Source organism: Triticum dicoccoides, chromosome 1A (genome assembly GCF_002162155.2).
Source record: "Triticum dicoccoides isolate Atlit2015 ecotype Zavitan chromosome 1A, WEW_v2.0, whole genome shotgun sequence".
Taxonomy (NCBI): domain Eukaryota; kingdom Viridiplantae; phylum Streptophyta; class Magnoliopsida; order Poales; family Poaceae; genus Triticum; species Triticum dicoccoides.
The window spans coordinates 145519178-145543792 of record NC_041380.1 but is presented as its reverse complement, the minus strand read 5'-3'; positions in this window follow the sequence as shown (position 1 = coordinate 145543792).

Sequence of the window (24615 nt, the reverse complement as noted above, 5' to 3'; positions counted from 1 at the left end):
AGGGCGGCAAGAGTGGAACAAAACACCAGGCATAAGGCCGAGCCTTCCACCCTTTACCAAGTATATAGATGCATTAATTAAATAAGAGATATTGTGATATCCCAACAAGTAAACTTGTTCCAACAAGGAACAACATCTCCATGTTCCAACAAGGAACAAACTTCAATCTTCACCTACAACTAACAACGCTATAAGAGGGGCTGAGCAAAGCGGTAACATAGCCAAACAACGGTTTGCTAGGACAAGGTGGGTTAGAGGCTTGGTATAACAATATGGGAGGCATGATAAGCAAGTGGTAGGTATCGCAACATAGGCATAGCAAAAGAGCGAGCAACTAGCAAGCAAAGATAGAAGTGATTTCGAGGGTAAGGTCATCTTGCCTGAGATCCCGCAAGGAAGAAGAACAAGTCCACGAAGAAGACAAATGGACGTTGTCGAACAGATCCTCACAAACGCGACGTTATCGGAACTAACCCGAAGAAGCAACACCGGAAAGAAGCACACAACATAGTAAACAACCAACACATGAACATGGCATGATGCACAATCAAGTATGATGCATGTCCGGTATAATGAAGCATGGCATGGCAAAGTGCACAAACAATCCTACAAATTAAGTGGAGCTCAACATGCAACTCCGTTGCATATTGACGAAACACCACATGACTTATTTAGTTCTCTCTTGTTTATGTACCCAACAAGATTAAATGTTGTTAGCATGGCTAGAGGGTGAAGCATAATAAAACTACCTAACTAGGCAAGTTTAAATGAGGCGGGAACAACAAACTACAAGTCCGGAAACTCCTCATGAGCAACACCAAGAGGTACTGTTCTGCCCTAAACAATATTTTAGAGTTGTTAAACATGCAAAGTAAGGTCACCATGTTAAACTAGGCATTTTTCTACCCCATTTACATATAAAGTTTATTAAAACCCGAGCTACAGTTATTAAGCTATGAATTAAAGCATTTTAACATGGCATATGAGAAAAATTAAACAAACATCATTTTAAACATAGATAAAAGTGGCATATTAAGAAACTAGACGATAATGTAAGCATTTTTCATATATAAAGTATTTATTATATGCATGAAGTTTAGGGGCCAAACTGTTAAATAGGCGTAACAAATATTGGGCCTGATTGAGAAGCTCGGTGCAGACCACCGGCGGATTAGGCCCAGCATGTGTGTGACAGCGTTGACAAAAAGAAACAGAGGAAAAACCTGAGGCGCTTGGGAGTCAATCCCAAGACCTCTTGGACAGGGCAAGTATCCCTGACCAGTCGGGCTACTACTAATCTCATGGAGAAACATAGTGGCAACCGCAAATAAACAATACATGCCAAAACGGATCTAGGAAAAGAAAGAAGGTTCAGTTATGATGGAAGTTACTCATAGCGAGGAAAACAACGAGGCCAGCGGCCATGGCGAGGCTGCGCAGGGGCTCGGCAACACGGAGGAGAGGGAGCGCTGGCGTCCCTCACGGTGCTTGCGGTTGGTACCTGCGCGGCCGGAGGTGAGGCTGCAGTGGAGAGAGTGGATGAGGAGGCAGGAGACGGCGCGACGTCCGTGCTCAGGCATGAGCAGAGGCAATGGCGGCGGCTTGGCGCGTAGCGCTTGAGCGGGACGCGGTCAACGCTCGAGCAGAATGGGTCGTTGGCGTTTGTCCTCTTGTCTCGAACTGGAACACGACATGGAGGCGCGATGAATCTTTCCGGCGAGACAGGGACCTGGCGCGGTCTCGCGGGGTCCGATGCAGAGCATCTCCTTGGCGGCGCAGGCTGGGCACAGAGTAGGCCAGGCGGCGGCAAGGTTCAGCTAGTCGAGAACAGACGGATCCGGGCTTGGGGAGCTCGAACGGCGGCGGCGGGGAAGAGCTCTAGGTCATCCATGGCTTCAGGTGCTCACCTGTTCGAGGCAACAGAGAGACAGGGAGATAGCATGAGGGGGGAAGAGAATAAAAAGGAAGAAGATAGAGGAAGAGGAAGGCGGCCCTGCTGGCTTCGGTCGACGCAGATGAGGAGAAGGCAGTGCCTCGGGCGCGAGGCTCCAGTGCTTGCTCGGGCCATGAAGCTGCTCGAGGATGCCAACGAAGGCGGCAGCACAAATTTGTTCGGCATGGGGAACGAGAGGCGGCTTGCAAGGACAGGGGAATCGGGTGAGCGACGCTGGCGGGTTGGAGGAAGGTAGCTAGGCTGATTGGGGATGGATCCCGAGGAAGATTTGGTGGAGTGGCGGCGGCGGCGAAGGGTGGATGGGACAAGGTCCCTAGGTTTTAGGGTTGGTCTTTATATAACAAGTGAATTATTGGGTAGGGGCTACTCGGTCCATCCGATCGTAATTGGACGATCCCGAATAAAATAGCTAGGGAGTCCAAATAAGAAAACGGTGATGTTTTGTAGACGTTTGGGGATGATCCGGACACAACGGTGACGACTGCCCGGGTCGGGTCCGGGACAGCTTTTCGGACGCGCGCGCGAGGAGGGCCGTGGGCTGACGAGAGAGGTTAGGTAGGGCCTGGCGGTGAGTGGTGGTGGGCTGAGAAGAGAGAGGGGGAAAGCAACCCTGCAACTGTTTCCGGAGACCAGAAACGTCCGACGATAGACCGACTATATTGTCGCTATAGTTAAACGTTGGGGCGTCAAACGGACTCTGAATGTGATGAAACTTGACAGGCGGTCTATCTACACTATAATAAGACCACACGCCAACTTTCAACCCAATCCGAGAACATTTTCCGGCCACTTATAAAATAATATTTTGGACGTGCCGCAGGCGCGTGCAAGTGTGTCTGGGCTCAGAACGGACAACGGAAGTAACTGGGGGAACCCGGATGGATGCAAGTTTTGAAAACAGATGATGCAATGCACATGATGACATGATAGAAAGCAACACGCAAGCAAATGACATGGCAACGACAGCGAAAAACTGGAAGACACCTGGCGCATCGGTCTCGGGGCGTCACATCAGAAGACGTCGTGGTGAGTACCCCCTAGTCTAGGACACCGTCACCCCCCCTCCCCCGTATATAAAGTAGGGGAGGAGGAGGAGGGCCAGCCTCAAGGGGCGTGCCCAAAGGAGGGATTCCTACTCCTAGTAGGAGTAGGTTTCCCCCTTTCCTAGTCCAAGTAGGAGAAGAAGGAAGGAGAGGGAGAGGGAGAAGGAAAGAGGGGACGCCGCCCCCTCCTAGTCCAATTCGGACCAACCCATGGGGGGCGCTGCCTCCCCTTGTGGCCCTTCTCTCCTTTCCACTAAAGCCCAATAAGGCCCAATACTTCCCCCGGCGAATTCCGGTAACTCCCCGGTTCTCCGAAAAATACCCGAATCACTCGAAACCTTTCTGATGTCGGAATATAGCCTTTTAATATATGAATCTTTACCTCTCGACCATTTCGAGACTCCTCGTCATGTCCATGATCTCATCTGGGACTCCGAACAAACTTCGGTCATCAAATCACATAACTAATAATACAAATCGTCATCGAACATTAAGCGTGTGGACCCTACGGGTTCGAGAACTATGTAGACATGACCGAGACACATCTCCGGTCAATAACCAATAGCAGAACCTGGATGCTCATATTGGCTCCTACATATTCTACAAAGATCTTTATCGGTCAAACCGCATAACAACATACGTTGTTCCCTTTGTCATCAGTATGTTACTTGCCCGAGATTCGATCATCGGTATCATCATACCTAGTTCAATCTCGCCTCCGGCAAGTCTCTTTACTCATTCCGTAATGCATCATCCCGCAACTAACTCATTAGTCACATTGCTTGCAAGGCTTATAGTGATGTGCATTACCGAGAGGGCCCAGAGATACCTCTCCGACAATCGGAGTGAAAAATCCTAATCTCAATCTATGCCAACTCAACAAACACCATTAGAGACACCTATGGAGCATCTTTATAATCACCCAGTTACGTTGTGACGTTTGATAGCACACTAAGTGTTCCTCCGGTATTCGGGAGTTGCATAATCTCATAGTCGTAGGAACATGTATAAGTCATGAAGAAAGCAATAGTAATAAACTAAACTATCATAGTGCTAAGCTAATGGATGGGTCGAGTCCATCACATCATTCTCTAATGATGTGATCTCGTTCATCAAATGACAACACATGTCCATGGCTAGGAAACTTAACCATCTTTGATTAACGAGCTAGTCAAGTAGAGGCATACTAGGGACACTCTGTTTGACTATGTATTCACACATGTACTAAGTTTCCGGTTAATACAATTCTAGCATGAATAATAAACATTTATCATGATATAAGGAAATATAAATAACAACTTTATTATTGCCTCTAGGGCATATTTCCTTCATAATCTAGTTCACATCGTCATGTGATTAACACCCAAAGAATATTAAGGAGTGATCATGTTTTGCTTGTGAGAGAAGTTTAGTAAACGGGTCTAACACATTCAGATCTGTATGTATTTTTGCAAATTTATATGTCTACAAAGCTCTGTATGGAGCTACTCTAGCTAATTGCTCCCACTTTCAATATGTATTCAGATTGAGACTCAGAGTCTTCCGAATCGACGTCAAAGCTTGCATCGACGTAACCCTTTACGACGAACTCTTTATTACCTCCATAATCGAGAAATATCTCCTTAGTCCTCTTAGGTAACTAAGGATAATTTTGACCGTTGTCCAGTGATCTACTCTTGGGTCACTATTGTACCCCCTTGCCAAACTCATGGCAAGGTATACAATAGGTTTGGTACATAGCATGGCATACTTTATAGAACATATGGCTGAGGCATAGGGAATGATTTTCATTCTCTCTCTATCTTCTTTCGTGGTCGGGTTTTGAGTCTTACTCAACTCCACACCTTGCAACATAGGCAAGAACCCTTTCTTTGACTGATCCATTTTGAACTTCTTCAAAATCTTGTCAAGGTGCATGCTTTGTGAACGTCCTATTAAGCGTCTCGATCTATCCCTATAGATCTTGATGCCAATATGTAAGTAGCTTCACCGATGTCTTTCATTGAAAAATTCTTATTCAAGTATCCTTTTTATGCTATTCATAAATTCTATATCATTTCCAATCAATAATATGTCATCCACATATAATATCAGAAATGCTATAGAGCTCCCACTCACTTTCTTATAAATACATGCTTCACCATAAGCCTGTATAAACCCATATGTTTTGATCACCTCATCAAAGCGTATATTCCAACTCCGAGATGCTTGCACCAGTCCATAGGTGGATCGCTGGAGCTTGCACACTTTGTTAGCACCTTTAGGATCGATAAAAACTTTTGGTTGCATCATATACAACTCTTCTTTAATATCCATTAAGGAATGCAGTTTTTGACATCCATTTGCCGGATTTCATAATTATAAAATGCGGCAATTGCTAACATGCATGATTCGGACGGACTTAAGCATCGCTACGGGTGAGAAAGTCTAATTGTAGTCAACCCCTTGAACTTGTCAAAAACATTTTTGTGACAAGTCGAGCTTTGTAGATAGTTACATTGCCATCAGTGTCTGTCTTCCTCTTGAAAATCCATTTATTCTCAATGGCATGGCGATCATTGGGCAAATCCACCAAAGTCCACACTTTGTTCTCATACATGGATCCTATCTTAGATTTCATGGCTTCAAGCCATCTATCGGAATCTGGGCTCACCATAGATCTTCATAGTTTGTAGGTTCGCCATGGTATAGTAACATGACTTCTAGACAAGATTACCGTACCACTCTGGTGCAGAACATGCTCTGTTCGACCTATGGGGTCCAGTAGTAACTTGATCTGAAGTTTCATGATCATCATCATTAGCTTCCTCTCTAGTTGGTGTAGGCATCACGGGAACAGATTTCTCTGATGTGCTACTTTCCAAATTGAGAGAAGGTACAATTATCTCATCAAGTTCTACTTTCCTCCCACTCACTACTTTTGAGAGAAACTCCTTCTCTAGAAATGTTCCATTCTTGGCAACAAAGATCTTGCCTTTGGATCTGTGGTAGAAGGTGTACCCAATTGTTTCCTTAGGGTATCCTATGAAGACGCACTTCTCCGATTTGGGTTCGAGCTTATCAGGCTGAAGCCTTTTAATATAAGTGTCGCAACCCCAAACTTTAAGAAACAACAACTTAGGTTTCTTGCCAAACCATAGTTTATACGGTGTCGTCTCAACGGATTTAGATGGTGCCCTATTTAACATGAATGTCATTGTCTCTAATGCATAACCCCAAAACGATAATGGTAAATCGATAAGAGACATCATAGATCACGTCATATCTAATAAAGTACGGTTACAACGTTCAGACACACCATTACGCTGTGGTGTTCCAGGTGGCGTGAGTTGTGAAACTATTCCACATTGTTTTAAATGAAGGCCAAACTCATAACTCAAATATTTGCCTCCACGGTCAGGTCGTAGAAACTTTATTTTCTTGTGATGATGATTCTCCACTTCACTCTGAAATTCTTTGAAATTTTCAAATTGACTTGTGTTTCATCAAGTAGATATACCCATACCTACTCAAATCATCTATGAAGGTCAGAAAATAACAATACCTGCCACATGCTTCAACACTCATCGTGCCGCATACATCGGTATGTATTATTTCCAATAAGTCATTAGCTCGCTCCATTGTTCCGGAGAACGGAGTTTTAGTCATCTTGCCCATGAGGCATGGTTTGCAAGTATCAAATGATTCATAATCAAGTGATTCCAAAATCCCATCTGCATGGAGTTTCTTCATGCGCTTTACACCAATATGACGTAAACGGCAGTGCCAAAAGTATGTTGCACTATCATTATTAACTTTGCATCTTTTGGCATCAATATTATGAATATGTGTATCACTACCATCAAGATTCAATAAACTATTCACATTGGGTGTATGACCATAGAAAGTTTTATTCATGTAAATATAACAACAATTATTCTTTCACTTAAATGAATAACCGTGTTGCAATAAGCATGATCGAATCACATTCATGCTCAACGAAACACCAAATAACATTTATTTAGGTTAAACACTAATCCCGAAGGTAGAGGGAGTGTGCGATGGTAATCGTTTGAACCTTGTAATAACTTCCAACACACATCGTCACCTCGCCCTTAACTAGTCTTTGTTTATTCTGCAACTCCTATTTCGAGTTACTAATCTTAGCAATTGAACCGGTATCAAATACCCATGGGCTACTATTAATACTAGTAAGGTACACATCAATAATATGTATATCAAATATACCTTTGTTCACTTTGCCATCCTTCTTATCTGCCATGTATTTGGGGCAGTTCCGTTTCTAGTGACCATTTCCTTTGTAGTAGAGGCACTCAGTTTCAGGCTTGGGTCCAGCTTTGGGCTTCTTCATGGGAGCGGCAACTTGCTTGCCATTCTTCTTGAAGTTCCCTCTCTTTCCCTTGCCCTTTTTCTTGAAACTAGTGGTCTTGTTAACCATCAACACTTGATGCTCTTTCTTGATTTCTACCATCACCGATTTTAGCATCGCAAAGAACTCGGGAATCATTTTCATCATCCCTTGCATATTATAGTTCGTCACGTAGTTATAGTAGCTTGGTGATAGTGACTAGAGAACTTTGGCAATCACTATCTTATCTGGAAGATTAACTCCCACTTGATTCAAGCGATTGTAGTACCCAGACATTCTGAGCACATGCTCACTGGTTGAGCTATTCTCCTCCATCTTGTTGGCAAAGTACTTGTCATAGGTCTCATACCTCTTGACACGGGCATGAGTCCGAAATGCCAATTTCAGCTCTTGGAACATGTGATATGATCTGTGGCATTCAAAACATTTTTGAAGTCCCGGTTCTAAGCCGTAAAGCATGGCACACTAAACTATCAAGTAGTCATCATATCGAGCTTGACAAATGTTCATAACATCTGCATCTGCTCCCGTAATAGGTCTGTCACCTAGCGGTGCTTCAAGGACATAATTCTTCTGTGCAGCAATGAGGATAATCCTCAGAACACGGACCCAATCCGCATCATTGTTACTATCTTCTTTCAACTTACTTTTCTCTAGGAACATATCAAAAAAATATAGGAGCTATATCGCAAGCTATTGGTCTACAACATAGATATACAAAAACTAAGACTAAGTTCATGATAAATTAAGTTCAATTAATCATATTACTAAAGAACTCCCACTTAAATAGAAATCCCTCAAGTCATCTAAGTGATACGTGATCCAAATCAACTAACCCATGTCCGATCATCACGTGAGATGGGGTAGTCATCAATGGTGAACATCTCTATGTTGATCATGTCTACTATATGATTCACGTTCGACCTTTCAGTCTCCAGTGTTCCGAGACTATGTCTGTACATGCCAGGCTCGTCAAGTTTAACCCAAGTATTCTACATGTGCAAAACTGTCTTACACCTATTGTATGTGAACGTAGAGTCTATCACACCCGATCATCATGTGGTGTCTCAAAATGACGAACTGTAGCAACGGTGCATACTCAAGGAGAATAGATTTATCTTGAAATTAAGTGAAGGGATCATCTTATAATGCTACCACCGTTCTAAGCAAAATAAGATGCATAAAAGATAAACATCACATGCAATAAAAATATGTGACATGATATGGCCATCATCATCTTGTGCTTTTGATCTCCATCTCCGAAGCATCGTCATGATCTCCATCGTCATCGGCTCGACACCTTGATCTCCATCGTAGCATCGTTGCATCGAGGTCGTCACGCTAACTATTGCTTCTACAACTATCGCTAACGCATGGTGATAAAGTAAAGCAATTACATGGCGCTTGCACTTCATACAATAAAGAGACAACCCTAAGGCTCCTTCTGGTTGTCGATATTACAAAACATGATCATCTCATACATCAACATATATCACGTCATATCTTGACCATATCACATCACAACATGCCCTGCAAAAACAAGTTAGACGTCCTCTACTTTGTTGTTGCAAGTTTTACGTGGCTGCTACAGGCTTCTTGCAAGAACCGTTCTTACCTACGCATAAAACCATGGTGGTGATTCATCAAGTTTGATGTTTTAACGTTCTTCAAGGACTGACCGCAATCAAATTCGATTCAACTAAAGTAGGAGAAACAGACACCCGCCATCCACCTTTATGCAAAACAAGTTGCATGTCTGTCGGTGGAACCGATCTCATGTGCGTGGACATGTAAGGTTGGTCCAGGCCGCTTCATCCCACAATACCGCCAAATCAAAATAAGGCGTTGGTGGTAAGCAGTATGACTATCACCGCCCACAACTCTTTGTGTTCTACTCGTGCATATCATCTGCACATAGACCTGGTTCTGATACCATTGTTGGGAATCGTTGCATGGAAAACAAAAAAATTCTACGGATACTCAATGATCTATCCATGGAGATGCATAGCAACGAGGGGGAGAGTGTGTCTACATACCCTCGTAAACCATAAGCGGAAGTGTTAAACAATGTGGTTGATGTAGTCGAACTTCTTCGTGCTCCAACCCATCAAGTACTGAATGCACTACACCTCCGTGTTCTGCACATGTTCAGCTCGGTGATGTCCTCCTCCTTCTTGATCCAGCAAGACGGCGAGGTAGTAGATGAGTTACGACAGCACGATGGTGTGGTGACGGTGATGGTGAAGTGATCTCCGCAAGGCTTCGCCTAAGCACTATAAAAATATGACCGGGGGTGTAAACGGTGACGGGGGGCGCCGCACATGGCTAGGAAATTGTCTGTTGTGTGCTAGGCACCCCCTCCCACATATATATACGTGGGAGGAAGGGAGGAGCAGCCAAAGGAGGCGCCCAAGTAGGAGGAATCCTACTTGGGGTCCCTCCCAAGCCGCGCCCCTTTCCTTATTTGGAGTGCGGGGAAAGGCAGGGGAGGGTGGCGCCCCCCCTTTCCTTTCTCCCATTAGAGGGAAAGGCAGGAGAGGCTAGCCCTCCCCCTTTTCCTTCCCTAGGGCTGGCCAAATAAGGGAGGGGGCGCACTAGCCCCCTTGTGGGCTAGTTTGTCCCCTCCTTTGGCCCATAAGGCCCATAACTTGCCGGGGGGTTCCCGGAACCCCTTCCGGTGACCCGATTCCTTCCCCCTTCATTGTCCAAATAACATCGTCCTATATATCAATCTTTACCTCCATTTCGAGACTCCTCGTCATGTCCATGATCTCATCCGAGACTCCGAACAACATTCGGTCACCAAAATATATAACTCATAGAACACTATATCGTCACCGAATGTTAAGCATGCGGACCCTACGGGTTCAACAACTATGTAGACATGACCGAGACACCTCTCTGGTCAATAACCAATAGCGGAACATGTATGCCCATATTGGCTCCTACATGTTCTACGAAGATCTTTATCGGTCGAACCATTATGACAACATACGTAATTCCCTTTGCCCATCGGTATGTTACTTCCCCAATATTTAATCGTCGGTATCTTCATACCTAGTTCAATCTCGTTACCGGCAAGTCTCTTTACTCGTGCCGTAATACACCACCTTGTGACTAACTCCTTAGTCATTTGCTTGCAAGCTTATGATGTGTATTACCGAGAGGGCCCAGAGATACCTCTTCGATACTCAGAGGGACAAATCCTAATCTCTATCTATGCCAACTCAACAAACACCTTCGGAGATACCTATAGAGCATCTGTCAGGACCCTGATCCTAAGCCACATTGATCTAGCATGTAACACATCATATCACTTTGCGGCCTCATGCAGGGTATCCCCACGGGTGCCTCCTTACCTGGCCCGGGACCGTTAGCGCCTTTTGGCTCACGTATATGATAGTGTCGCTAGCATCCATATGACAGAGAACCCGGGCCGACATGACTAGTCGTGAACCCAAAGTGGCACTAACTTATAGGGACAGACATACATGACCCAGCAACGAACGTGTCCTTCATCAGCGGGCTGTAGCAACTGGGCTAGTAGGACTCCGGGAATCTGGACTGTAGGCTGACAGGACTCCGAAAGACACCACGTGACATTTCCCCGAAGGGACAAACACAGGATCGAAGGACACATGTCGGCCAGTCTAAGTGTTCTGGAGCAGTAGCAACTAGGCTAACAGGACTCTGGTAAACCAGGTTGTAGCAGACTACCATGGCTCAGTGGAAGCACTAGATTACATTTCCCCATAAGAGAGGCTACTAAGGATAGACAACTAGGTTGTTGGATCCCACACATACCAAGCATTTCAATCATACACACAATATGCTAGATATGTGTAAATACAACATAGCATCACAACAAAACTCTACGACTCAAAGTATTTATTCCTTAGGCTCCGAGGAGCCAGATATTACAACCATGGGTCTGATGACCCAGCATTCAAGTCATACAAGCAACAAGCGGAAGCATAAACATGTCTGAGTACAGACAACTACAAATGAAAAAGGCTGAGAAGCCTGACTATCTATAAGACCCTCCCAAGGGTACAAGATCATAGCTGAGGTAACAAGCTAAACATCGAAGTCCATGCAGAACTACTAGCGAGACTGAAGTCTCTCTGCAAAACATAAATTAAGCAAACATGAGTACAATTGTACCCAGGAAGACTTACATCAGAACTAACTACATATCCATCAGTGTCAACAAAGGGGTGGTGGAGTTTAACTGCAGCAAGCCAGCTTTGACTCGGTGGCTATCCTAAACTACGACTGCAAGTAACTCTTTTGGGGTGGCGCACACGAGTCCACATATTCACCAAAACAATACACCACTATGGATCCGCTCCCGTCTCCCTACGAGAACGCCATCCATAGCACTCACACTTATCGTGCGCATTTTAGAGTATCCACTTTCACTTGTCTATGAACTGTACAGGCAACCTAGAAGTCCTTTACCGCGGACATGGCTATTCGAATAGATCATTTATAACCCTTCAGGGGTGTACTTCTTCACACACGCTCTCGCCACTTACCACCATGCACATGTCATGTATCTCGGCAACCTTCAAGCGGAAGCCTGGTGAGGGAGTCGACCACGACCTGACTAACCACACAAGTCTCTAGTCCAGGTTTATCGCCTATTCAGGTTCCATCCCCAAGGAGATCCTGTCGGGGTGTCGCTCACGGCCCCAAACAATGTGTGCAGGGTTCCCAAGCCCACCTCGACGGATGGATCTACGCTTGGTACACCGTTCCATGGTGCCTAGTCTGTCCCAAGCCCACCTGTACTGGGTGCCACTTGGTAGACTACTAACACTACCTACAAACACCAGAAACTAGTTGCAACTCCTGGACAGAGATCGAGGCGGTTAATAAGTCGAGAGAGCTTGGAGTGCCCGGAGCCCAATTTGTGGTAGTAGCTGTTCGTGGATCACAAACACAGAACTTAGTTCCTGAGGACGGTTTCAATGAGACAACCCACCATGTACTCCTACATGGCCTCTCACCGCTACCTTTACCAAATCGTATTCACACACTTAGCTCTCAACAGTAAGACATGTTCACCACATTCCAATTCATCCCCGATGAATCAGACCTGACTCAACTCTAAGTAGTAGCAGGCATGACAACAAGCATGAATGAGTAGGCACAACAGGGCTCAAACAACTCCTACTCATGCTAGTGGGTTTCATCTATTTACTGTGGCAATGACAGGTCATGCAGAGGAAAGGGGTTCAACTACCGCAACATGTAACAGTTGAAACGTTGTTGTCCTAATGCAGTAAAAGAGAGCAGGAGCGGGAGAGTGGGATTGTATCAGAATGAACAAGGGGGTTTTGCTTGCCTAGCACTTCTGAAGATAATATAGCTCTTCATCGGTGTCATCGATCATGTCGTCGGAAACATCGTCTACTAAGAGGAAACAACCACCGGCAAACACAAAAGGAACCACAATCAATGCAATGCACATTCATATGAATGATATGTCATATTAAAGTACTGAATTGACCTAGTGCAACAGTTAGTCATATTCACTGAAGTGGAAATCAAACCTATAGCAAATTCCAACTCCAAAACTAATTACCATTTATTCAATAATCATGAATTGTCCTATTCAGTGAGGTTAACTTGTTCAAACATGCACGAAAATGCCATAAACAGATTCTTCATATTTTTCTGATAATTTTTCATATATAACTTATTTCATTCTGAGCTACAGTTGATTTTCTATGTTTTTTTAGAAGTTTTAACTATTTTTTGGGATTCATAAATCATTTCTTGATTTATTTAAATCCAAGAAATGATTTACTGCATCAGCACTATGTCATGATGATGTCAGCAGGTCAAAAGACCGGCTCCAGGTCAAAACCTGGCATGTGGGGTCCACACGTCAGTGGCACAGGGCTGGTTTGGGTGAATGACAGGTGGGACCGGTCAAGGGCCGCGTCAGCAGGGTCAGCGCTGACGCCTGGGGCCACAGTGGTTAACTAAACTAAACAGGAATAAACTGCGGTTAGTTAAGGGCGTGGGGCCCTTGTGTAAGTGGGTCAGGAGGGTAATTAAGCTGGGTAATTAGTGCCTAATGACGGTGCCACGTCAGCGTCACCGGAGTTCAACGCCGGCGAGCACACAGACGCGGCGGCGTCCACCCTAGAGGCCATGGCAGTCATAACTGAGGGCACTAGGGGTTTGCCCTTGCCCGTGCGCATCTAGCAGAGGCAGCAGCAGGTTGCGAGGCGTCCGGAATTGACGACGGCGATGGCAAAAGCGGCGGCTGGAGCTTGGTGGTTGCGGCTGGGAGGGCTAGAGCTCGCGGGCGAGGAAGCTGAGCAGCGTAGCGGCATCAACACAACACGTGGAAGAAGTCTGCGAGCTCGGTTTAGTCGTCGGGGCTTGCTAGCGACAGCAGTGACGAGCGTGGCATCGAGAACCTCTCGGCCATGGCGGGGCTACGGCGTAGAGGGCGAGCGCGACCAGGGAGAAGGGGGAGATGATGCGGGTGCTCACAGCGCGTCCGATGGCATCGTCGACGAGGTCGAGGGCGGTCGGGTTGCTGCGAATCGGCGATGGCGACCGGCGGTGCAGAGAGACGATGTCGAACTCGATGGCGTCTCTTCAGGGCACCCTAGCTCACGATCTGCGTTGAGGTGACTTCCCGATCGATGGTGGAGCTCCTAGAAACGGAATCGTGGCATCTCATCGATGGTGGCCACGCGAACGACGTACAGTGTCCATGGCTGCTCCCGGTTTGTGCTCGGGGAAGAAGCTAGAGGAGACGGAGGGAGTTCTAGGTTGAGGGGAAAGGCAGAAGGGTTTGCGGGCGTCTCCAGCGTGTGGATCGAGACGAGAGGGGAAAACAGGAGGTGGCGGGGAGATGTGGCCGTGGTCGGCTGTGATGCGGGCATGCAGCAGCTTCGGGGCGAGGGGAGGAAGACGACGGGCGAGGTGCTGGTGGGCTGGGCCACGTAGGTAAGTTTGCTCCAGGTGAGCCTCTATCTGTTTTATTTTCTATTTTCTTCTTTTGTTTTGATTTAGTTTCTAAACCAAATCATTTATGTATCTTCTGAAAATTATTATGTGGCTAGATACAACATATTCAGACCCACTCACAAATTTTTAGAATTGTTGGACTTATAGTTCTTTTATAAGAGAATTAAATCCAACTCAAATACTTATTGATTTAAATCCAAATGGCCAAAATAACTCCTCAAAAATGTTCCATATTTTTGGTTTGGGTCAAAACCCTTGCAAAAAATATCAAACATCACTGAAGTGCATTCTGGAAACATAGGATGCATTTTCCAGGGTTATTTGCCCTTCTTTAATTAAATTTTTGAGGCTTTCAAATTTCCTCAGTTCAACTTTCAGAATTTAGACATGATGCATGGATGCAATGCCACTACTTACAAGTATTATTCTAGGGCTGTGACAACTCACCCCCAATAAACAAGAATCTCGTCCCGAGATTCAAGACGTGAGGTAAGAAGACAGAGGGGACACAAGCTAACACGATCTCCAAGATCCAATTGCACTTCATAAGAACGCTGATTCGATCATCATCTTTGACTCGACGTCTTGCTCTGAGAACTCCATCCAACATGACAACAAGAAGAAAGGGAAAATCCTAGAAGAATCGATCTTCTCGAAGATCGAGCACCCAGGATCAATTCATGGAGTGAGACGTTGAAACATCTCTTGAGCTGAGACACAAGACATACATCGAGAGCAATGGCAAGAGGTATATGACAACAGTTCCATTGGGTAGGCAAAAATACCATGCTTAAGATGATGGTGCATGGTTTCAAGATAGCGAGGAAATAATCGCCATGATTCCATAACGGGGCACCTCAGGGAAGGTGACTCGTAGAATTATTCCCTTAAGTGGCAAAAAGAATTAATTTTTACATAGAGATCATTGAGACTCTTTATACCAGCCTAAGGCAATCACAATCGATCATTTGAAGGAGTTCAAAAGAATGACATACTTGGACTAGAATGGATGATGTGGACTACCTTGTTGAAGACAACGCAATGGATGATTTTGCTTATCATTGGAAATGGATGGGACCCATGGTAAGTCCACTTTGAAGATGATCTTGGACAACAACTACTAAGAAGGGCGACCCATGGGAAATTGGCACAATGGCGGTGCAAACTGGGAACAAAGTGCAACTGTTGGGAATGTTCCAACCATCATATCTGCCTGAGATTCAGATCCGATTGGTGATAGGATACTTCAGACTCGGCATGTCTGAAAAGAAAGTTTGCAACACAAATCGATGAGATGACGTTGCGAGATTCTTGGGAAATGAACTACGATAGGAAGCTCCAAAACATGATCTGGTTCTGCTACATACATGTGAGCATGTTGTCCAAGACAAGAATGACCACATAGTAGTCTTACAATGAAACACTACAGAGTTCTGTTTGGGAGCCATCATCAAGGATACCGAAGTGCTTACATAAGTCCGGATTAGCTCTTAAGAAGGAACTTATTCTCCTTGAACAAATCAGTCAGTGGCTTGGTGTGCTAGGGAATACATATGGAATGAAGGTTGCAAGTCTCCAAACCACAGAATACTCGCACGTATGCATGACTAACTTGGGATGATTCTAGAGGAAGCAAACAATCTTTCTTGAATCCACGGCGACAACTTACATCAAGTGCACGTGAATTAGAGGAAGTATCTTCCTTCATCCAAACATATACCTCATGAACGGGACGCGAAGGCAATGCTTACAAAGTTTCCAATACCAGCTTAATGTGCAACAAAATCGTGGAGAAGATAAGGATGTTGTCGATGGGCTCAACAACAATTCATCCATGTTTCCATATAAATGGAATTCCACAATTATGTGAACATGGTGATAGCATTGGTTAGAACAAAAGATATAACGGAGTATGCTCGAGGGAAAACCACGAGTAAGACAACATTACAAACATCGTTGGTTCTGATTTGATTTGAGAATAGCCCACACTCAAATCAAAGTTTTGATAAGACAATAGGTCCAACAACTGATCACAAGGACCAATCGATGAAGATATCATCTTTCCTCAACACACACAAATATATCCCTTGAAATGAACTAAGCTAGGCAAGCTTTTATCTTCCAACTCTCCAAGTTGTTGTTTAGCTTAACCAGCTAGCTCAAGGTATCCAACACGGAACCTTGGAGAATGGGTGGTTTACAAGAAACCAACTTGATCATGCTCAACATAACAGTCAGGGCCAACCTGGTGATACTTCTGAGAAGATATTTGGAAAATCACGAACCACCGATATGTTATTAAACTCGAGACCAATCTTTCTTTTCAGGGCAAGACAATATGATCAAAAGAGCGAGAGATTGACACAATCCTAAATCATTGATCGAAGTGTGCACCAGAAATATGGACTAGGTAGCACGATCAATCTTAGAATGATGATTCAATAACCCGCACGCTAAGAATGAGAGTATTGTCCATTAACTACCAAGCAACGGAGTTGCTAGGAGCATTGATTTCACACATCATAATTCACTTGTCGGCATTCCGGTCACAACAACACAAAGACCGAGGGATGAATAATGATGGCGAGAAGTATCATTGTAGCGGGAATTCATAAGATGGTGTGCAATTCCCATGACATTCTTGATATAAAGATGGTAATATTCCAAGGTAGAATAGAACAAAAACTGGATTAGCATTTTGATCTGTGGAATACAACTACTTTGACCCAATCCTAGAAATGGATGAGGTACTGGAGTTTGTTTCTCCTAGTCATTCCGGAATAGAATGGCTTGACGGACCACAAGAAAATAGGCATCGATAACATGAATGCACAACTACTCTTGACCAACAATTGATACAAGAGGGTTAGAATACAACTAAAAAGGGACAACTCAACGGAACATATGATTTTCTTTAAGTTTTAGATGCATCGATTAGCATGTTGAATAAATTCAACATGTTTCTTTCGAATAACCCATGCAGGAAGGTAGGACTAGCAGGTTCACAATATAGAGTCAAGAACTCATCAAGAGCACTCTTGTTGTGATCTTTTGGTTCAAAAGAACTTCTGCCATAAGCAGTTCATGGTATTTGGAAGAAGGAAATACCACGGACCTCGAGGACTATCGCAAGGGTTACTAATATCCTAAAGGAACTAGCAACACTATCAACATGAAGTAAGTAGGGTGAATCTCGGGTCAAGAACCCAGGAGTAGAATACCTACTACTAAATGGCATCACAGGATACTTTCGAGAATGATGGCCAGAATCATCACACTGTGAACACAAAACATGGCTGAATTACTAGGTGGTTCTCTAAGATGCCTAGGGTCATAGTAATAGCTCCAACATATATGTCGAGGCAACAAAGTACCTCAACTCACCGATTAGTGTCATTAAACTGGCCCAAAGGAACATCGGGAATGGGAAGGAAGATTTGCAAGTGCATCAGACTATGTAGAAACTTGGGATGACTCGGACAACATAACGGCTGTAAATGCTCAAAATGATTTGAGACATCCTACAAAATAGTGGCATAACCACTCAACATCACAATATCAAGGTTCCGAGACCAACTGTTAACACACAGAAGTACTAGAAACTGAACTGGGACTTGAATCTATCAATCTTATAAGTCTCTATCATAGTAACTCGTCATCCTGATAGATAGATGAGAAGGCCTAGTTCTTAATCCCCGTAAAAAATAAGAGGTTGACTCAGATCAGAAGGGCATAAGGTAAAGGAGTAAAAAGAGCCTTACGTTCCCTTCCACAATCAATCCCCTTATATAACTAAAGCATTTCTAGACTCAACTTCGACCAGTTTGGCTTGGTAATCCTACATGCAGTCATGCTCTGATACCAAAGCTGTCAGGACCCTGATCCTAAGCCACATTGATCTAGCATGTAACACATCATATCACTTTGCGGCCTCACGCACGGTATCCCCATGGGTGCCACCTTACCTGGCCCGGGACCGTTTGCGCCTTTTGGCTCACGTATATGATAGTGTCGCTAGCATCCATATGACAGAGAACCCAAGACGACATGACTAGTCGTGAACCTAAAGTGGCACTAACTTACAGGGACAGGCATACATGACCCAACAACGAATGTGTCGGTCATCAGCGAGTTAATTCGGGCTGTAGCAACTGGGCTAGCAGGACTACGGGAATCCAGACTATAGCAGGAAAACAGGACTCCGAAAGACACCGCGTGACATTTCCCCGAAGGGACAGACACATGATCGAAGAAGGACACATGCCGGCCAGTCTAAGTGTTCCGAAGTAGTAGCAACTGGGCTAACAGGACTCTGGTAAACCGGGCTGTAGCAGACTACCATGGCTCAGTGGAAGCACTAGATTACATTTCCCCATCAGAGAGGCTACCAAGGATAGACAACTAGGTTGTCGGATCCCACACATACCAAGCATTTCAATCATACACACAATATGCTCGATATGTGTAAATACAACATGGCATCACAACAAAACTCTACGACTCAAAGTATATATTCATTAGGCTCTGAGGAGCCAGATATTACAACCATGGGTCTGATGACCCAACATTCAAGTCATACAAGCAACAAGCGGAAGCATAAACATGTCTGAGTACAGACAACTACAAATGAAAAAGGCTGAGAAGCCTGACTATCTATAAGACCCTCCCAAGGGTACAAGATCATAGCTGAGGTAACAAGCTAAACATCGAAGTCCATGCAGAACTACTAGCGAGACTGAAGTCTCTCTGCAAAACATAAATTAAGCAAACATGAGTACAATTGTACCCAGGAAGACTTACATCAGAACTTACTACATATGCATCAGTGTCAACAAAGGGGTGGTGGAGTTTAACTGCAGCAAGCCAGCTTTGACTCGGTGGCTATCCTAAACTACGACTGCAAGTAACTCTTTTGGGGTGGCGCACACGAGTCCACATATTCACCAAAACAATACACCACTATGGATCCGCTCCCGTCTCCCTACGAGAACGCCATCCATAGCACTCACGCTTATCTTGCGCATTTTAGATTATCCACTTTCACTTGTCTATGAACTGTACAGGCAACCCAGAAGTCCTTTACCGCGGACACGACTATTCGAATAGATCATTTATAACCCTGCAGGGGTGTACTTCTTCACACACGCTCTCGCCACTTACCACCATGTACACGTCGTGTATCTCGGCAACCTTCAAGCGGAAGCCTGGCGAGGGAGTCGGCCACGACCTGACTAACCACACAAGTCTCTAGTCCAGGTTTATCACCTATTCGGGTTCCATCTGCAAGGAGATCTGGTCGGGGTGTCGCTCACGGCCCCAAATGATGTGTGCAGGGTTCCCAAGCCCACCTCGACGGATGGATCTACGCTTGGTACACCGTGCCACGGTGCCTAGTCTGTCCCAAGCCCACCTGTACCGGGTGCCACTTGGTAGACTACTAACACTACCTACAAACACCAGAAACTAGTTGCAACTCCTAGACAGAGATCCAGGTGGTTAATAAGTCGAGAGAGCTTGGAGTGCCCGAAGCCCAATGTGTGGTAATAGCTATTCATGGATCATAAACACAGAACTCAGTTCCTAAGGACGGTTTCAATGAGACAACCCACCATGTACTCCTACATGGCCTCTCATCGATACCTTTACCAAATCGTATTCACACACTTAGCTCTCAACAGTAAGACATGTTCACCACATTCCAATTCATCCCCGATGAATCAAACATGACTCAACTCTAAGCAGTAGCATGCATGACAACAAGCATGAATGAGTAGGCACAACAGGGCTCAAACAACTCCTACTCATGCTAGTGGGTTTCATCTATTTACTATGGCAATGACAGGTCATGCAGAGGAAAGGGGTTCAACTATCGCAGCATGTAACCATTGAAACGTTGTTATCCTAATGAAGTAAAAGAGAGCATGAGCGAGAGAGTGGGATTGTATCGGAATGAACAAGGGGTTTTTGCTTGCCTGACACTTCTGAAGATAGTATAACTCTTCATCGGTGTCATCGATCACGTCGACGGAAATATCGTCTACTAAGAGGAAACAACCACCGACAAACACAAAAGGAACCACAATCAATGCAATGCACATTCATATGAATGATATGTCATATTAAAGTACTGAATTGACCTAGTGCAATAGTTAGTCATATTCATTGAAGTGGAAATCAAACCTATAACAAATTCCAACTCCAAAACTAATTACCATTTATTCCATAATCATGAATTGTCCTATTCAGTGACGTTAACTTGTTCAAACATGCATGAAAATGCCATAAACAGATTCTTCATATTTTTCTGATAATTTTTCATATATAACTTATTTCATTCTGAGCTATGGTTGATTTTCTATGTTTTTTTTAGAAGTTTTAACTATTTTCTGGAATTCATAAATCATTTCCTGATTTATTTAAATCCTAGAAATGATTTACCACGTCAACATTATGTCACGGTGATGTCAGCAGGTCAACAGACCGGCTCCAGGTCAAACCTGATGTGTGGGGTCCACACGTCAGTGGCACATGGCTAGTTTGGGTGAATGACACGTGGGACCAGTCAAGGGCCACGTCAGCACGGTCAGCACTGATGCGTGGGGCCACAGTGGTTAACTAAACTAAACAGGAATAAACTGCGGTTAGTTAAGGGCGTGGGGCCCATGTGTAAGTGGGTCAGGGGGGTAATTAAGCTGGGTAATTAGTGCCTAACGATGGTGCCACGTCAGCGTCGCCAGAGTTCAACGCCGGCGAGCACACAGACGCGGCGGCATCCACCCTAGAGGCCACGACAGGCACAACTGAGGGCACCAGGGGGTTTCCCCTTGCCCGTGCGCATCTAGTGGAGGTAGCAGCAGGTTGCGAGGCCACCGGAGTCGAAGGCGGCGATGGCAAAGGCGGCGGCCGGAGCTCGGTGGTTGCGGCTGGGAGGGCTAGAGCGAGCGAGCGAGGGACCTGAGCAGCGCAACAGCATCTACACAACACGTGGAAGAAGTCTGCGAGCTCGGTTTGATCATCGGGGCTTGCTAGCGACAGCAGTGACGAGCGCGGCAACGAGAAGCTCTCGGCCATGGCGGGGCTACAGCGTAGAGGGCGGGCGCGACCAGGGGAGAAGGGGGAGACGATGCGGGTGCTCACAGCGCGTCCGATGGCATCGTCGGCGAGGTCGGGGGCGGTCGGGTTGCTGCGAATCGGCGATGGCGGCCGGCGGTGCAGAGAGACGATGTCGAGCTCGATGGCATCTCTTCAGGGCACCCTGGCTCACGATCTGCGCCGAGGTGACTTCCCGGTCGATGACGGAGCTCCTAGAAACCGAATCGTGGCGACTCATCGACGGTGGCCACGCGAACGACGTACGGTGTCCATGGCTGCTCTCGATTGGTGCTCGGGGAAGAAGTTAGAGGAGAGGGAGGGAGTTCTAGGTTGAGGGGAAAGGCAGAAGGGTCTGCGGGGCGTCTCCAGCGTGTGGATCGGGACGAGAGGGGGAAACAGGAGGTGGCGAGGAGACGTGGCCGCGGTCGGTTGTGATGCGGGCACACAGCAGCTTCGGGGCGAGGGAAGGAAGACGACGGGCGAGGTGCTGGTGGGCTGGGCCGCTGGTGGCCTGGCTCTGGGCCGCGTAGGTAAGTTTGCTCCAGGTGAGCCTCTGTCTGTTTTATTTTCTATTTTCTTCTTTTGTTTTGATTTAGTTTCTAAACCAAACCATTTATGTAGCTTCTGAAAATTATTATGTGGCTAGATACAACATATTCAGAGCCACTCATAAATTTCCAGAATTGTTGGACTTATAGTTCTTTTATAAGAGAATTAAATCCAACTCAAATACTTATTGATTTAAATCCAAATGGCCAAAATAACTCCTCAAAAATGTTCCATATTTTTGGTTTGGTTCAAAACCCTTGCAAAAAATATCAAACATCACTGAAGTGCATTCTGGAAACATAGGATGCATTTTCCAGGGTTATTTGCCCTTCTTTAATTAAATTTTTGAGGCTTTCAAATTTCCTTAGTTCAACTTTCAGAATTTAGACAAGATGCATGGATGCAATGCCACTACTTACAAGTATTATTCTAGGGCTGTGACAGCATCTTTATGATCACCCAGTTATGTTGTGACATTTGACAGCACACAAGGTATTCCTCCGGTATCCAGGAGTTGCATAATCTCATAGTTGAAGGAATGAGTATTTGACATGAAGAAAGCAATAGCAATAAACTGAACGATCATTATGCTGAGCTAACAGATGGGTCTTGTCCATCACAGCATTCTCCTAATGATGTGATCCCGTTATCAAATGACAACACATGTCTGTGGTTAGGAGACCTTAACCATTTTTTTACCAACGAGCTAGTATAGTAGAGAGACTTACTAGGGACACGGTATTTGTTTATGTATTCGCACATGTATTTAAGTTTCCGATCAATACAATTCTAGCATGAATAATAAACCTTTATTATGAATAAGGAAATATAATATAAAATAACAACTTTATTATTGCCTCTAGGGCATATTTCCTTCAGAGACTCCGTTGACGGAAGACAAACTGCTGGCATCAGTGCATGACACTAATCTGGATTGACAACATGCATAAAAACGTAACATGTTATACTCGTTCTCATGCGTTGGACATATAATATTTGAGCCATTATTTTTGTGTTCAAATGCCAGTATACAAAAAACTCGTACGCTTTGTATTCAATTTCTTTCTCCATCATATTTTTTTCATGGAGTGGTATAGACCGCATGGCAAAATATTGGTATATACTCCATTGCAAATAAGTTATTTTTTAGTCTTCCATTGCAAATAAGTGGTATATACTCGTCGCAATAATATTACATATGCTCCATCACAAAAAATATGGTAGAAACTGCCCTGCAAAAGATGTCACATACCATCGCGCTTTGTATTCTATTTCTTTCTCAATAAATCATATTTGTTTCATGGAGTCGTATAGACCGCATGGCAAAAAAATTGGCATATACTCCATTGCAAAGAAGATTTTTTTCTTAGTCTTCCATTGCATAGAAGTGGTATACACTCATCACAAAAAGGTTACATATGCTCCATCATGAAAAATGTGGTATAAACTGCCCTGCAAAAGATGTTGCACATACTCATCGCAAAGAAGATGCATGTACTCATCGCAAAAATATGTGGCATATACTCTATAAATAAAAAGTGTGGATGAATACCCAATCCCAAAAATTTAAGTATCTGGAGTTGCCCCTCTCCCTCGGAAGACTTAGGCATGTGGACCTTCAACCCTACATCGACAAAGCGGTGGCTCGTCTTAGCCCGTGGAAAGGAAAGTTCCTGAATCGTGCCGGGTGCACTGCTCTGGTTAAGTCCGTGCTCTCCTCCATGCCAATATTCTTGCTGACGGCTTTAACAGCTGACAAAGGCATCCTCAAGGCCTTTGCGAAGATCGGTCACAGCATGCTCTGGGCTTGTAAGGAGGCAGTTAGTGGAGGGAAATGCAAAGTCAACTGGCAAAAGGTCTGCCCCCCCAAGGAGCTCGGTGGTTTGGGGATTTTGGACCTGGAGAGGTTCTCCCGGGCCCTGAGGCTTCGCTGGTTATGGTATGAGTGGAAGGCTCCTGAGAAGCCATGGGTGGGCTCTAAAACCCCCAACGACGCCTCTGACCTTGCCCTCTTCAATGTGGCTACTTGTGTCACCATCGGAAACGACGCCAAGGCCTCCTTCTGGTCATCTTCATGGCTCCATGTTGCCCCACCAAAAGACCTGGCTCCACTAATTTTCAAGGCTTCCAAGAGGAAGAATCGGACGGTCTAGGACGCTCTCGCTGATAACAACTGGATCTCGGACATTGCAATGGATGCATTCACTGCCGATCACATGGAACAATACGTCCGCCTCTAGGAGCTCTTGTCGGATATCCAGCTTCATCCTGACACTGAGGACTCCATTACCTGGTCCTTGACCCCTATTGGGCGCTACTCGGCCAGCTCCGCCTACAAGTTCCAGTTCCTTGCCTCTTTGCCCTGCCAGTTCGGGAACATCGTGTGGAAGACCTAGGCCCCTCCAAAGTGCCGTTTCTTTGCCTGGCTCATAGTCCAGAACCTCTTATGGACCGCTGATCGCTTGGCGAAACGCGGATGGCCGCACCAACCTACTTGCGAGCTCTGCCGTACCTCCCTTGAGACGGCACGACACATTCTTTTCGAGTGCCGCTTCTCCAGACGTATCTGGACGGCCGCGACCTTCTGGCTGTCTTGTCTAGACCTCATCAGC